The sequence below is a fragment of the Microcaecilia unicolor genome, chromosome 2, assembly GCF_901765095.1.
Source record: "Microcaecilia unicolor chromosome 2, aMicUni1.1, whole genome shotgun sequence".
NCBI lineage: Eukaryota > Metazoa > Chordata > Amphibia > Gymnophiona > Siphonopidae > Microcaecilia > Microcaecilia unicolor.
This window is the reverse complement of record NC_044032.1, coordinates 608,300,158-608,317,291: the sequence shown is the minus strand read 5'-3', so window position 1 is coordinate 608,317,291 and position 17,134 is coordinate 608,300,158. Positions and strand designations below refer to the sequence as shown.

The window sequence follows — 17,134 nt, the reverse complement described above, 5'->3', positions numbered from 1 at the left end:
CGCAGCATGCCACTGGGTGGCTGGGAGGAGAGAGGGAAAAAACCTGCAGCATGCCAGTCAGTCAGAGATGGTAAGCAAGGCAGGGTTCAAACAAAACCTGAAGCATGACGGCAGGTGACCGGGGGGGGGGGGGGCAGGGCAGGGTGGGGAGAGAGACAGGAGCACTGTTGGGGTAAGGAAGTGAGACAGGGGTAATGCTAGGTGGGGTGGAGGAATAATTGTTCAACACGAGGGGGGAGGGAGAGATGCAGGGCGGAAAGAGAGAGAGAATTGTTGGATATGGGTGGGATGGGATGGGGAGAGGGAGGGAAAGGCTGCACAGGAGTGGTAAAGGATGAGAGAGGAAAACAGACATGGCAGTGGAGGGAAGGGAGGCAGAGATGAGAGGGAGAAATGTTGGAACATGGCATGGAGGGGAGGGGAGGATAGAGAGATGCTGCACGGGGGGGGGGGGGGGGGGGGGGTAAAAGAGAGAGATGTTAGACCATGGACTCAAAGCAGGGACAGAAAGAGAGATAGTGGACAATGGGAGAGATGTTGACATGGACGTGGAGAGGGAACGAGAGATGCTGCACAAGAGGGGGGAGAGGAGAAAGACGGAGATGTTGGATCAAGGGGCAAAAGGGAGGGAGGGAGATATGCTGGACAATGAGTGGGAAGGAAGAGAGAGAGGTATAAATGCTGAACAATGGGGGAGGGATAGGAGGGGAGAGAGAAGGGACAGGAAGATGCTGGTGGGGGAGTAGAAGGGACAGGGAGATGTCAAGCTATGAGGGTGAGGACGGGAGAAAGAGGAAGCAGATGCTGGACTAGAAGGGTGGATGGAGGGATACACTGGGAATGGTGGAAACCATGTGGGAGAGGCCCAGGGAGGAGAGATGGCAAGGAAATGAATGAGAGGATAGTGATTACAGGGGGGTAGAAATATGATAATTGACACGTAGATTGATGATGAAAGGAGTGAGAAGGCGGGAAGGCGAGAGTTAGTGAAAGGAGATGGAAATTTGATAGATATCTGAAAAGAAAAAAAAGGAAGGTTTAGAAGGGTGAAATTTGAGTGGACAGAGGCAGAAAAAAAAGGAAAGAGCTAAAATGGAAAGATCTATATTTCAGAGGCAGGTGTACAGAGGAATTGGAACAGGAGGAGACAAAAGTCAAATGGACAGCAGCTGCTTGAAGAATTAGCAGAAGACAGTCAGGAAAGCAGGAAAGAGAAACTGGAACCAGCATAATGGGAAAATGAAATGTCCAGACAATAAAGGTAAAAAAAAAACTATTTAAGTTGCATGATGGAAATATGATATGTCCAGACAACAAAAGTAGAAAAACTATTTAATTTGAATGATTTAAAAGGAATATGTTAGCTTCGGGGAAAAGTGCATAGCGGAAGTCCTTCTATTGTGATCAGTAGAAAAGGAAATGCGTTTTTGTTTTTATTTCTCCAGTGTTGCAGTATATGCTGAGGTTCCCAGTTCAATTTTTGTCTACATATTTTTATTTCTAATTTGTGTTCCCTTGTTCTGTATTTGGTGAGGGTCTGTCAGTGTGATTGTAATGGCAGATGGTGAGATTGGAGAGGAAGCAGAGAGGAGAGGAAATGGAGGGACCTTCTTTATTTTCTGCCCTGGACACCAGCATGGCTAACAGCAGCCCTGACCCTTGCTGTAACTGGTGGGGATCCCCAAGCCCTGCTAGCTGATGACCTTCTCTGAAGCTGGCCAGAACTCCATTCTACTGAACTTGGCAGATGGGGGCAGCATCCTTGAGCCACTGACAACTAAGCACGCATGGGGTGCCAGCATTGGTGGCTCAAGGAATTGCTGCTGCCTTCCAAGCTTGGTAAAAGGGAGTTCTGGCCATCTTTGGTGGAAGTCTTCCGCGGACAGAGCTTGGGGATCCTTATCAGCTAAAGTATTTATATTTTGAGTTGGGAAGTGCTGGAGGAGAGGGGAGGGGGGTAGAGAGAAAGTTTTGTGCCCGCCCACTTTGGGCTCAGGCCCACCCAACATTGGCTGTATGGCTATGCCACAGATTGGAGACAGTAGGGATCCCGTCCCTGGCCAGTTAATATGGTTTTAAATATCGGATGGAGAGTGTGGTCCCTGGGGATAGTTTTCAAAAATGGTGTTTGCTAATAAGACCTGTCTATTTCAGGAATCTTATTTGTGATAGTTAGGCAGTTTGAATTTGTACTTGGAATCCACTTTGAACGTAATTGTTTGGGAGTTGGCAGAATAGAAGTAGCATATCATATCATAAAACCATGAAAGTAAATATAAACCCGATTAAAAGGACTGCGTGAAAGTGTAGTTTTGACTTTTTGCCTGAAATGTATTCAAGCTGGCACTCTAATCGGATAGAACTCCACACAGCTATGGCAATACAGCTAAATGTTGTCTTTCTGGTGACCATCAAAACACACACTGGCCAGCCTTAAAGGCTGCAGCAAAGTTTGCTACGATGAACAAAAGTTTCTAGCAGGGATATGTTCAGCCAAATGTTTGGCCAACTACCTTTGTGGAGGAGTGGCCTAGTGGTCAGGGTGGTGGACTTTGGTCCTGAGGAACTGAGTTCAATTCCCACTTCAGGCACAGGCAGCTCCTTGTGATTCTGGGCAAGTCACTTAATCCTCCATTGCCCCATGTAAGCCGCATTGAGCCTGCCATGAGTGGGAAAGCGCGGGGTACAAATGTAACAAAAATAAAATAGATACTATTGGAGATTCTACATGGAATGTTGCTATTCCACTAGCAACATTCTATGTAGAAGCCTGCGCGGCCACATTGGTGATCTGCAAGGGCCAACTTCTACATGGAATGTTGCTAGTGGAATAGCAATGACTATGAAGCAGAAATTGAGTTGCAAATGAGGGAAAAGTCTCAACTGCTATGGCTATATTTGCACATGAATGTTCATTGTATAGCACATAGAAAAAGTCATCATAGACTTGAAAAACCCTCTAGTATATAATCAAAAAATATTTTTTTAAAATTTTTTTATATATCAATATATGTGTGAGTCTAATTAGACTTGAAACTCTGTGATCAAATCAAATTTATCAAAGAAATAACTGTGTCAAAAATATGTCCAAACAACATCACTTATCTTATCCAGAATCATGAAACAACGTCGTTCTAATGAGGCGGTGGATCCAAAAAAAATTTTGTGAATGCATTGGTTCCTACGGTCCCGTTTCGTAAATCTTCGTCAGGGAACCCGCTATTTTGTTGAACCCCGCACCATGATCGCTGTCGATGAATCAGAAAGAAAAAAGGTATAAGAACAAATCCATTAAAACAAGTAGTGAGTTCAAAATTATCATAATCCCTTAAGAGCAACATCATGTCGTTTTACCTCTATTTGCAATAAAATTCACACGAAACTTGTGTCTTCTGGAAAGAATTGTTGGCGTCCTCACCTGACTTCAATGTGAACTTAAAGAAAACTATACCCAATCAATGACTGGAGCGTCAAATGACGCACAAATAACATGGTCCTATCCTCGACTGCCATATCGGTAATGAATTTAAAGGGCCAGTAACTGACATCTGATGTCAAAATATGTAATCAATAACATAAAGATCGTGAATCAACATCGATGGTATCAACCCATTCTGTTTCAAAGAAATGCTCCCCATTGTATAGTTGAATTCAAACCAATAGGTTCCAAAGTCTGTAATCTGTGGATCCATCTTTGTTCTGCCTGAAGTAGCAGTTTGCTTCGATCTCCACCTCTGATGTGTGTCGCCACATGATCTATCGCTGAGCATTGAAAGTGTTCAAAATTATGCTTGAATTCTTTGCAGTGAGACACTAAAGGGGCTCCACTTTTTAAAGAATTAATACAAGACTTGTGTTCACTCAATCTCGTTTTTAAACTTCTGTCTGTCTTACCAATATATAATTTTTCACACGGACATTTGAGAAAATAGATCACGTGATCAGTTTTACACGTGGTAAAATGTCTGAATTTGTATATTTTACCATCTGTTGGATTGCAAAAACTGTCATTTTCAATCATAATGTCGCAATATGAACAGGATCCACATTTAGTGTGAAACCCGGTACCAATGTTTTTTCTGACCACAATGTCTGCTGGACATAAAAGTTCCCTTAAATTACGTTCTCTTGAAAAAGCTATCTGTAATTCAGAATTGTTGAATAAAGGATGTTGTTGTATAATATCCCAATTTTTTCTAATTAAATTAGCCACCTCTTCCCCACCCTTCTGATATTTTACAACAAAAGTGTGTTTGCGATTTTTGTATTCAATGCCTGATCTGTTGTTGTTGGAAAGTAATAAAGATCTGTTATTGAATTTAGCTCTTGTATATGATTTCTTGAGTACATGCACTGGATAGCCTCTTTGATGTAACGAATGGGCTAATCCTTTTGCCTGTTGTTTAAAAAGACTGTCATCCGAACAGATTCTTTTGTATCTCAAAAACTGTGAAAAAGGTAAGCTGTCCTTTAAAGTTCTAGGATGACAACTGTTGTATTGCAACATAGTGTTTTTATCCGTGGATTTTTTAAACACCGAAGTTTGAAAAACACCTGCTGTTAATTTTATATCTACATCCAAGAAATGAATATTGGAGGTAGAACTCTCACTGGTGAATTGTAGAGCTGGATTCAATCGATTCAACCAGCTGACAAATTGATTTAAGGTGTCCTCATCCCCTCTCCACAGGAGAAAAATATCGTCAATGAATCGTTTCCATACTAATATAGAATTGGTCCAGTTATGGTTCGAGAGATGTTTCTCCTCGAACCGTGCCATGTACAAATTGGCCACCGAGGGGGCAAAAGACGCCCCCATTGCTACTCCAGCTGTTTGTTGAAAAAATTCATATTGAAAAAGAAAAAAAATTTTTTGTAGCGCTAATCCCGCTAGTTCTAATAAAAATTCTGTAGGAACATCATGTGGTCTTGACCGAACTTCTAAAACCTCCTTTAAGACTTCAAGCGCTTCGGTCTGGGGTATTGAAGTATATAAAGATTTTACATCTAAAGTGACCATAATGACCTGTGTGTTAGATTCCAAAGTAATGTCCTCCAAAATATTGAGAAAATGAGTGGTATCTTTCAAAAAAGCTGGAGTCTGGGCAACAAAGGGCTTCAAAAAATAATCCACAAACACCGAGAGGGGTTCAAGCACCGATCCTCTGAAAGATAAAATAGGGCGGCCCGGAGGTTTTTCTAAATTCTTGTGGATTTTTGGTAGCATATATAGAACAGGAGTTCTAGGATATTTGGAGTTTAGAAATCTGAACTCTTTTCTTGAAAGGAAACCGCAAGCTAATCCTTCCATAGTTGACACTTTTATAATGTCTTGCAGTTCCTTCGTGGGATCTTGATCAATTTTCAAATATATGTCAGAAGCTGATAGTTGTGAGAAAGCTTCTTCAAGATAACTGTCTTTGTCTAGCACCACAATGGCTCCCCCTTTATCAGCCTTTTTGATGACAATTGATTCATCTGCTATTAAATTTTGAATCGATTTTCTTTCTTCTTTGGACAAATTATCTTTCGTCCACCCCAAGGATTCCGAATAATTGGTGATGTCTCGTAAAAGGACATCCTTGAAGATTTTCACAATAGGATCCAAAGGTCCTGGAGGTATCCAGGACGATTTTATCTGTATCCTGGAATCCTCAAAGTGTTTATTCGAATTACCAAAGTGAATTCTCAATTGTAGTTGTCGAAGAAATCGTTCTAAATCTATCCTGAATTGAAAAATATCAAATTTTTTCATAGGCACATACGATAATCCTTTTTGAAGTAAACTCAATTCAGCACTAGATAATGTGCGTTTGGATAGGTTGGTTACCACTGTGGAACTTGGTGGAACTGTCTCTGTGATCTGGTCTGTGGGCGGGACGTAACGTTTCCACCCCTTCTTCTTCGGGCATTTCGCCCTCTTCCTCTGTACTGACGTCCGCCTAAAAAATCACCATATTCGTTTCCTGAGGACGAACTGTCACTTAAAATATTATCGAAGGATTCAGCTTGTGGCTCATTCCTTCTGTTGGTTGTTTGACTGTCATTACGCATCCACATGTATATATTATTATTGGAATAATCTTTCGCATCTCTTTCAAATTTCTTTATTTTGACAGCTCTGATGTTCTCCCTAAATAGTCTTAAGTTTTCTTTTAATTTCTCATGTTGATAATCAAAGTCTGCTGTTTGACTATTTTCTTTAAGTTTTTTTAATTCCGCATCCAAGGCTGTCTTTTCTACTTCTAAAACTTCCTTACTTTTTTCAATTATCAATACCATTAAGTCCAAAGAGCATTTGTTAAGAATCATATTCCATTTGTTAACAAAATTTACATCAGATTTAAATGCTTGAGGCGCTTTTTGTACCCTTAAGCCTCTGGGAATGCGTTCATTTTTACAGTACTCAATTAGTGCTGTACTGTTCAATTCTAATTTAATAGCTGTCTTGAATTTAGTGAGTAGGGTATCCAATCACCCACTCCTTGGGGTGGACGAAAGATAATTTGTCCAAAGAAGAAAGAAAATCGATTCAAAATTTAATAGCAGATGAATCAATTGTCATCAAAAAGGCTGATAAAGGGGGAGCCATTGTGGTGCTAGACAAAGACAGTTATCTTGAAGAAGCTTTCTCACAACTATCAGCTTCTGACATATATTTGAAAATTGATCAAGATCCCACGAAGGAACTGCAAGACATTTTAAAAGTGTCAACTATGGAAGGATTAGCTTGCGGTTTCCTTTCAAGAAAAGAGTTCAGATTTCTAAACTCCAAATATCCTAGAACTCCTGTTCTATATATGCTACCGAAAATCCACAAGAATTTAGAAAAACCTCCGGGCCGCCCTATTTTATCTTTGAGAGGATCGGTGCTTGAACCCCTCTCGGTGTTTGTGGATTATTTTTTGAAGCCCATTTTTTGAAGCCCTTTGTTGCCCAGACTCCAGCTTTTTTGAAAGATACCACTCATTTTCTCAATATTTTGGAGGACATTACTTTGGAATCTAACACACAGGTCATTATGGTCACTTTAGATGTAAAATCTTTATATACTTCAATACCCCAGACCGAAGCGCTTGAAGTCTTAAAGGAGGTTTTAGAAGTTCGGTCAAGACCACATGATGTTCCTACAGAATTTTTATTAGAACTAGCGGGATTAGCGCTACAAAAATTTTTTTTTCTTTTTCAATATGAATTTTTTCAACAAACAGCTGGAGTAGCAATGGGGGCGTCTTTTGCCCCCTCGGTGGCCAATTTGTACATGGCACGGTTCGAGGAGAAACATCTCTCGAACCATAACTGGACCAATTCTATATTAGTATGGAAACGATTCATTGACGATATTTTTCTCCTGTGGAGAGGGGATGAGGACACCTTAAATCAATTTGTCAGCTGGTTGAATCGATTGAATCCAGCTCTACAATTCACCAGTGAGAGTTCTACCTCCAATATTCATTTCTTGGATGTAGATATAAAATTAACAGCAGGTGTTTTTCAAACTTCGGTGTTTAAAAAATCCACGGATAAAAACACTATGTTGCAATACAACAGTTGTCATCCTAGAACTTTAAAGGACAGCTTACCTTTTTCACAGTTTTTGAGATACAAAAGAATCTGTTCGGATGACAGTCTTTTTAAACAACAGGCAAAAGGATTAGCCCATTCGTTACATCAAAGAGGCTATCCAGTGCATGTACTCAAGAAATCATATACAAGAGCTAAATTCAATAACAGATCTTTATTACTTTCCAACAACAACAGATCAGGCATTGAATACAAAAATCGCAAACACACTTTTGTTGTAAAATATCAGAAGGGTGGGGAAGAGGTGGCTAATTTAATTAGAAAAAATTGGGATATTATACAACAACATCCTTTATTCAACAATTCTGAATTACAGATAGCTTTTTCAAGAGAACGTAATTTAAGGGAACTTTTATGTCCAGCAGACATTGTGGTCAGAAAAAACATTGGTACCGGGTTTCACACTAAATGTGGATCCTGTTCATATTGCGACATTATGATTGAAAATGACAGTTTTTGCAATCCAACAGATGGTAAAATATACAAATTCAGACATTTTACCACGTGTAAAACTGATCACGTGATCTATTTTCTCAAATGTCCGTGTGAAAAATTATATATTGGTAAGACAGACAGAAGTTTAAAAACGAGATTGAGTGAACACAAGTCTTGTATTAATTCTTTAAAAAGTGGAGCCCCTTTAGTGTCTCACTGCAAAGAATTCAAGCATAATTTTGAACACTTTCAATGCTCAGCGATAGATCATGTGGCGACACACATCAGAGGTGGAGATCGAAGCAAACTGCTACTTCAGGCAGAACAAAGATGGATCCACAGATTACAGACTTTGGAACCTATTGGTTTGAATTCAACTATACAATGGGGAGCATTTCTTTGAAACAGAATGGGTTGATACCATCGATGTTGATTCACGATCTTTATGTTATTGATTACATATTTTGACATCAGATGTCAGTTACTGGCCCTTTAAATTCATTACCGATATGGCAGTCGAGGATAGGACCATGTTATTTGTGCATCATTTGACGCTCCAGTCATTGATTGGGTATAGTTTTCTTTAAGTTCACATTGAAGTCAGGTGAGGACGCCAACAATTCTTTCCAGAAGACACAAGTTTCGTGTGAATTTTATTGCAAATAGAGGTAAAACGACATGATGTTGCTCTTAAGGGATTATGATAATTTTGAACTCACTACTTGTTTTAATGGATTTGTTCTTATACCTTTTTTCTTTCTGATTCATCGACAGCGATCATGGTGCGGGGTTCAACAAAATAGCGGGTTCCCTGACGAAGATTTACGAAACGGGACCGTAGGAACCAATGCATTCACAAAATTTTTTTGGATCCACCGCCTCATTAGAACGACGTTGTTTCATGATTCTGGATAAGATAAGTGATGTTGTTTGGACATATTTTTGACACAGTTATTTCTTTGATAAATTTGATTTGATCACAGAGTTTCAAGTCTAATTAGACTCACACATATATTGATATATAAAAAAATTTTAAAAAAATATTTTTTGATTATATACTAGAGGGTTTTTCAAGTCTATGATGACTTTTTCTATGTGCTATACAATGAACATTCATGTGCAAATATAGCCATAGCAGTTGAGACTTTTCCCTCATTTGCAACTCAATTTCTGCTTCATAGTCATTGAGATTATCTAGTTTAGTCAGCAGAGAATCTGTTAGGCATTCTGATTTTTGGCTAGTGGAATAGCAACATTCCATGTAGAATCTCCAATAGTAGCAACAGTGGAGGAGTGGCCTAGTGGTTAGGGTGGTGGACTTTGGTCCTGAGGAACTGAGTTTGATTCCCACTTCAGGCACACACAGGCAGCTCCTTGTGACTCTGGGCAAGTCACTTAACCCTCCATTGCCCCATGTAAGCCGCATTGAGCCTGCCATGAGTGGGAAAGTGCGGGGTACAAATGTAACGATAAATAAAATAATAATAATCTTAAAAAGGGACCTATAGGCCATTGGGAGTCAGTGCAAACAAACAAGAGGAGTGGCATGGTTAAATCTCCTCTTATTAAAACAATAGCCAGGCTGTTTGTATTAGTTTTGCTCTTTATGGGCAAAACTTTATTCAGAGCATTACGATAATCATGAGAACTCATAATAGAAGAATTTGTCAGGGTGGTCCTATCCTGCATGCTCAGAAAGGGGCACCTAACAACCACGAAGAAAGGCGTATGGTTCAGTTTTCTGGGTTTCACAGTAGAATTTACAACAAAGAAAATGAAATACGTATCCAAATAGCTAACAGAAAGACCATCAAGCGTAAAGGTTTGGCAGGATGCTAAGGGGAGCATGATGGGGGGAAATCATGGGAACATGTCATGTGGAATTAATTCCAATTTTTGAGTTTGTGTGTGGGCTGTATATATGTGTACCTACGACAGGGAAAGTAGAGAACAGGGAGAGGCATTTTGAAAGGAGGAAGTTCTTAGCTGCTCTGTTTCAGTGCATCAGAGTTTCTATGCTATAGAAGCTGGAACTTCTTCTGCCGTAGGAACGGATCGGACCATTTGTTTGGGGAACTTATTTCTATGGAGCCAAGTCGGATCTGGCCTATTTTTTTTTCTTTTCACAGGTTTTTATCTTATGGCAAATTTGTTCCCATTCTGTTACATTTTTAATGAGTTATTTTACCACCAGTCAGAAAGGCAGACATCTTTGATCCCTTATGTATAATTTCTCTCCCAACGTTCTTTGGATTGCAAAGAAGTAAAACTGAAAAACCTTTCAACATAAGAAGCTGGCACTCAGGCATGCTTCTACTTTACAATTTATGTGCTCTGTAATTCATCAATTTTCCAGTGCTACTAAGGCTGCTGGGTTTTTCCCCCCTCTCATACCATAAAACAAGATATTTAGACCAGCCTGAGGAGTATTCAGCTCTGCCTAATGGAGATTTACCTCTGTGCACCTGGAGAGATCATAATGTTTGCCATACTTGTTTGCCAGGTACCAATGTAAATTTATTTATTGCAATCAGAGACTCTGGGCTTTGAGATGCTCTTGAGAAATAAAAACAGCATAGGTGGATCAAAAAATAACTTGAGAATGCTGGTTAGCTGTTAAGGTAGGTGCTGTCTCTGACAGGACAGACTTTGATGCCTCTGCAGGGCTTCCCTTGTATTTTCTTTCATTTTTGGCCACAGTGTCACTGTTACCTTGGTGATAAATAATGTTAGCTGAATGTATTTACATAATATTCTGCAGGAGAAGAAGGCTAGAAACAATTCCAAAATATCATACAAACGAACCTTTTCCGGAGAGGGGAAGGCGGTAGAACGAGAGGACATGAAATGAGATTGAAGGGGGGCAGTATTTCTTCACGGAGAAAGTGGTGGATGCTTGGAATGCCCTCCCGTGGGAGGTGGTGGAAATGAAAACGGTAGCGGAATTCAAACATGCATGGGATAATCATAAAGGAATCCTGTTCAGAAGGAATGGATCCTCAGGAGCTTAGCCGAGATTGGGTGGCAGAGCCAGTGGTGGGAGGCGGGGCTGGTGGTTGTGATGCGGGGATAGTGCTGGGCAGACTTATACGGTCTGTGCTGGGGCTGGTGGTTGGGAGGCGGGGATAATGCTGGGCAGACTTATACGGTCTGTGCCAGAGCTGGTGGTGGGAGGCGGGGCTGGTGGTTGGGAGGCGGGGATAGTGCTGGACAGACTTATACGGTCTGTGCCCTGAAGAGGAGAGGTACAAATCAAGGTAGGGTATACACAAAAAAAAAGTAGCACATATGAGTTTATCTTGTTGGGCAGACTGGATGGACCGTGCAGGTCATTTTCTGCCGTCATCTACTATGTTACTATGTTTTATTTAATATGCATTGAGGTTATTTTAGAAGCCTTAATTCATGATTTCCATGTTTATGTTTATTCCTTACTTTATATACCACCTCTCTGTAGAAATACTAGTACTTGAACATAACATACACATTTAGAATAATTCAGAAATAAATAGCAGAATTAGAAAAGGTTCAAAGAAGAGCGACCAAAATGATAAAGGGGATGGAACTCCTCCCATTTGAGAAAAGGCTAAAGAGGTTAGGGTTCCTCAGCTTGGAAAAGAGACGGCTGAGGGGAGATATGATTGAGGTCTACAAAATCCTAAGTGGTGTAGAACGGGTTAAAGTGAATTGACTTTTCACTCATTCAAGAAGTACAATGACCAAGGGACACTCAATGAAATTACATGGAAATACTTTTAAAACAAATAGGAGGAAATATTTTTTCACTGAAAGAATAGTTAAGCTCTGGAACTCCTTCTCTGCACATATTCAACAGATTGCTAAAACCTGTCGTTTCTTCCTCTATAATATCGCCAAAATTAGCCCTCTCCTTTCTGAGCACGCTACCAGAACCCTCATCCACACTCTCATCACCTCTCGCTTGGACTACTGCAACTTGCTTCTCACCGGTCTTCCACTCAGCCATCTCTCTCCTCTTCAATCTGTTCAAAATTCTGCTGCAAGATTAATATTTCGCCAAAGTCGTTATGCCCATATCAGCCCTCTTCTGAAGTCACTTCACTGGCTCCCTATCCATTTCCGTATACAGTTCAAGCTCCTCTTATTAACCTATAAGTGCATTCACTCTGCTTTCCCTCACTACCTCTCCACCCTCATCTCTCCCTACACTCCTTCCCAGGAACTCCGTTCACTAGGCAAATCTCTCCTAATTGTACCCTTCTCCTCCATCGCTAATTCCAGACTCCGTTCCTTTTATCTTGCCGCACCTTATGCCTGGAATAGACTTCCTGAGCCATTACGTCAAGCTCCATCCCTGACCACCTTCAAATCCGGGCTAAAGGCATACCTGTTTGATGCTGCTTTTAACTCCTAACGTCACCTGCTCATAACCTTTATCTTGTCTTCTTCCCTTCAATAATCCCTTTCCCTATGTGTCCTATCTGTCTGTCCTACCCTTATCCCTTATTTGTCCTGTCTGTCTGTCCTGATTTAGATTGTAAGCTCTTTTCACCAGGGACTGTCTTTTCTTCATGTTAAATTTGTGAAGCGCTGCGTACGACTGGTAGCGCTATAGAAATGATTTGTAGTAGTAGTAGAACTCATTGCTGGAGGATGTGGACACAGCAGTTAGCTTATCTGGTTTAAAAAAAAGTTTGGATAAGTTCCTGGAGGAAAAATCCATAGTCTGTTATTGAGATGGACATGAGGGAAGTCACTGCTTGCCCCTGGATTGGTAGCATAGAATGTTGCCATGGTTTGTGATCTGGATTGGCCTCTGTTGGAAGCAGGACACTGGGCTTGATGGACCCAATATGGCTATTCTTATGTTCTTATGTACTATTTCCACATGGAGATCCACACTATCACCCTGATTCTATAAAGGTCGCCAAAAATTGCGCATGCAAATTTAGGAATGTTCCCGATTTGCAAGTGCAATTTAATTGAATAATGAGACAATTAGTGCCAATAATTGGCTTTAGTGTCAATAATTGCACGCATTGTTATAGAATACTGGGGTTCTGTGCCCAAATTGTGCACTGGGAATTACATCTGATTTCAGCAGGCATAAGTCTTGGCACCCAAATTTGGGTGCTAAAATCGGCTATGGATTAGCATTGTGCGCTGATTTTTTTCGGACCTGATTTTTGATCACCATTTACTGCATTTAGCCTATTGTACTCTGAAGGTGCTAAGACATCTATCTATCTATCTATCTATCTATCTATCTATCTATCTATCTATCTATGTAGTCAAATGTGTTTCAGTTTGAACTGGCATCCAGCTTTAAACATTACCCATAAGTGATGTTGTTTTTAGTTTCAAGTTAGTTGATCAGTAAACTATATTGCACCATTAATTTTGGCCATTTGAAAACGCTAAGCTTAATGGATTTCAAGCACTGTTATTCAATTTGCCTGGCTATTAGAGCAGAGCTATTAGGCAGGAAAAGCAAACTTCTTAATATAATGAGTTTTTTCTTTCACTGGGATAAGTATGTACTTTCAAACTAACCTCATTAATCATATAGTTAAGCCACTAATTAAAATCATTTCCTTTTGATTTGATCCATGTTGTTTAAACACATTAAATAGCAGTCTGTAATGTGATTGACAGGATAAGGAGTGAAAAGGGTTTATAAAATCATTTATCATAGGTTACAAAGTACAATCAATGTTACTTTACCTTTTTTGTCATCTAAATACTGTGATATGTTTTATTTAACCATTAAAACACCTTTCATAATTTTTTAGTGCAATGGAACACAATATACCAAAATGTTTATATGCCAGGTATAAGTGTGAAAAGGGGGGCATGTTGAGGCCATATTTCTGAAGTATGTTTATACTTTGGATTTTATAACAACAGTACAAGCACGCATCAGCAAATATGTATGTTCACATGTAGGAACTAAGGGCCCTGTTTACTAAGCCACGCTAGAGGCATGCTAGCATTTTTAGCGCACGCTAAGCATTAGCGTGTGATAATCATATAGATGCCCATAATATTCCTATGGGTGTCTTCACAGCGTGCGCTAAGTTTTAGCATGCGCTAAAAATGCTAGCTCACCTTAGTAAACAGGGCTCTAAGGCCTCTATTATGAGCTGATGGTTGGATTTGTGGTTTGTACTGGATAGTTGCTTGTGAGTTCTTCATTAGTACACGGATAAAGTAGTGCATAAGTACATAAGCACTGCCATGCTGGGAAAAGACCAAAGGTCCATCAAGCCCAGCACTCTGTCTCCGACAGCGGCCAATCAATGGACTTTTTCTTCAGGAATTTGTCCACACCCCCTTTAAACTCAGCAAGGCCAACTGCCGTCACTACCTTCTCCGGCAATGAGTTCCAGAGTCTAACTTTCTTCGATTTGTGTTGTTGCCATGTTAGCCTACACTTATTAGTGCTTGTCCACCCTTGTACCTCTCTGTCCTCCCAAACCGTTTACCCTGCTCTTTCCTTACTTACAGCTTTGGTCATTGTCAGTCTCTGTCTTCCCTATCTGCTTGCTTTCTCTTTGTCTGTCTGTTGTTTTTGCCTTCCTGCTCTTGTTTGTGTGTGTATCTGGGTGTCTGTGGAATTGGTGGTGGGTAATGTATCTCACACGTATGCACTAAATCAGGGGTTTGGAGGACAGGGATCTGTATATCCCCTGCAGAGGATATACAGATCCAGAACCTTGGTCCAGGACTTGTCAAGAGAAGTGCAAGTTTATGTTTGAAAAACCATTCTCTACTTATGCTAGAAGTTACAAGCTGAACTGCATCCTTCTGTTAGGAGAGGACACACCAAGGCAGTGCACCTGAATGTCACCATAATTCTTTCTGTTTTGGCTATTAGAAACTTACAGTCCACTGTGGTGGTCACAATGGGAATGTCTTTTGGCTGCTTTACTAAGCATTTCTCAGTTTCTGAGTGCTTTTCTCAGGAGAATCAATCAGTATATTTCTTCTCTTGAAAGTGTACAGCACCAACATCAAACCGTGACAAAAGTTTTATGACATTGCTCGCCTTCCAGCATTTTTGCACACACGTTGCATGCAGGCCACTTGCAGGGAGTAAGACTAGTTCTAGAAATGTCAAAGCTTTCCACTCCCTTAACACATATGTGGTCTGCAATGCTACAGGTCTTATCACTGATTATTTCTTATGTTTTCTGGGCTCTTGTCACAATACCTACATTTTGCCACAGTCTGGCATAATAAAGCACTTAGATGTGTCCAAAAAAGCACTTAGATGTATCCAGATCACAAGAGCTGGGCTTTTAGGTAAGCAAGAACCTGTTGCACACACGCTCAGCCTTATCAGATTAATTTTACTCTCCATATAAGTCTCAGCCATGGAAACACCAAGAGAGTCACAACAATACATAGAAGCCTGCCAATCCACCATTGCCCCATTTACTGTCTCTTTCTTTGTGTTGTCCTCCACAATAAACATCTTTATTATTATATATCCTTTCAGTCTTTGGAATCCTTGGTCATCCTCCCACTTTTATTTCATTTCTTGTTGTCCTCCACAGATGACAGAGGCCATTACCAGAAAATCTGACTTATGAGCCTACTGCCACTCCTTTCAGAATGCAGCTAAGGAGTGTTACAAAAAGGCCTGCAATAGAAATGACCTTTCATTTTTTTAAAAACATGCATCAGATGTCTGCGTAGATTGGGAAGAATTGTACTGTCACCCAATAAAGGCATACGGAATATTTTTTGCATGATTTGGCACTGATCCATAGGGAGCCTCATAAAGGGAGTCATCTGCAGCCTCCAGAGTGAAGAGGAGGCTGCAGAAGGATTTGAAGGTCAGCTTTAGCATGAGTAGCCAATGGCTCCAAGAAATAACTTGATTCTGAGAGATTTTTTAATGTGTATGACTTTATTTATGGTATACATGTTGCTATAACTCAAGATTTGTGTGGCAGCCTATGGCCTCAGGCTACTGCAGGAAGCTAAAAGTGCTGTCTGGCATAAGCCTTATGATGCAGAGAGATTTGATTTGAGGCAACACTGGTCTTGAAGAGGGAAATACCTCATCTGGTGCTTCATAACAGAGCATGCGGCTGATGGTAGGGAGGGATAAGCTGCTGGTAGAGCTCTCACAGAAGGGCAGAGAGGCACAAAAAGGATAGAAAGAGTGGGAAAGGTAGGAGAACACACTCTCTCACACTCACCGTGTCACACATACGCACTTCCACACACATCACACACACACACACTCATTCTCACAGACACACTCACACCCACACTCACTCTCTGTCACACACACACACTCGCACATTCACTCTCTCTCTCTCTCACACACTCGCTCTCAATCACACTCTCTCAAAAATACACACTCCAAGGAAAACCTTGCTAGCGCCCGTTTCATTTGTTTCGGAAACGGGCCTTTTTTACTAGTCTACAATAAATGTTCCATTGTGCTCAAGCAGAGCTCATTTTTAGTCTTGTCAGCTCCTCCACCTTCCTCTCATTCTGTGGGATGAGGAATTCTGCACAGACATGCAGCAGGCTTATGCAAACGAATCTTTTCCGGAGATGGGAGGGCGGTAGAATGAGAGGACATGAAATGAGATTGAAGGGGGGCAGACTCAGGAAAGATGTCAGGAAGTATTTTTTCACGGAGAGGGTGGTGGACGCTTGGAATGCCCTCCCGTGGGAGGTGATGGAGACGAAAACGGTAACGGAGTTCAAACATGCGTGGGATATGCATAAAGGGATCCTGTGCAGAAGGAATGAATCCTCAGAAGCTTAGTCGAAATTGGGTGGCGGAGCAGGTGGGGGGAAGAGGGGTTGGTGGTTGGGAGGCGAGGATAGGGGAGGGCAGACTTATACGGTCTGTACCAGAGCCGGTGATGGGAGGCGGGACTGGTGGTTTGGGAGGCGGGAAATACTGCTGGGCAGACTTATAAGGTCTGTGCCCTGAAAAAGACAGGTACAAATTCAAGGTAAGGTATACACATATGAGTTTATCTTGGGCAGACTGGATGGACCATGCCGGTCTTTTTCTGCCGTCATCTACTATGTTAGGTTAACATCTGATAGTATAGGTAGGATCTAGGACACATTGACAGAGTCTTAGACCTCACCTAAAGGATCT

General features: G+C 40.9%; 1 pseudogene; it reads right to left on the bottom strand.

Annotated features, from left to right (window-relative positions):
- Positions 1-17,134, bottom strand: part of LOC115462218 — a 77,441-nt pseudogene that overhangs the window by 36,547 nt on the left and 23,760 nt on the right.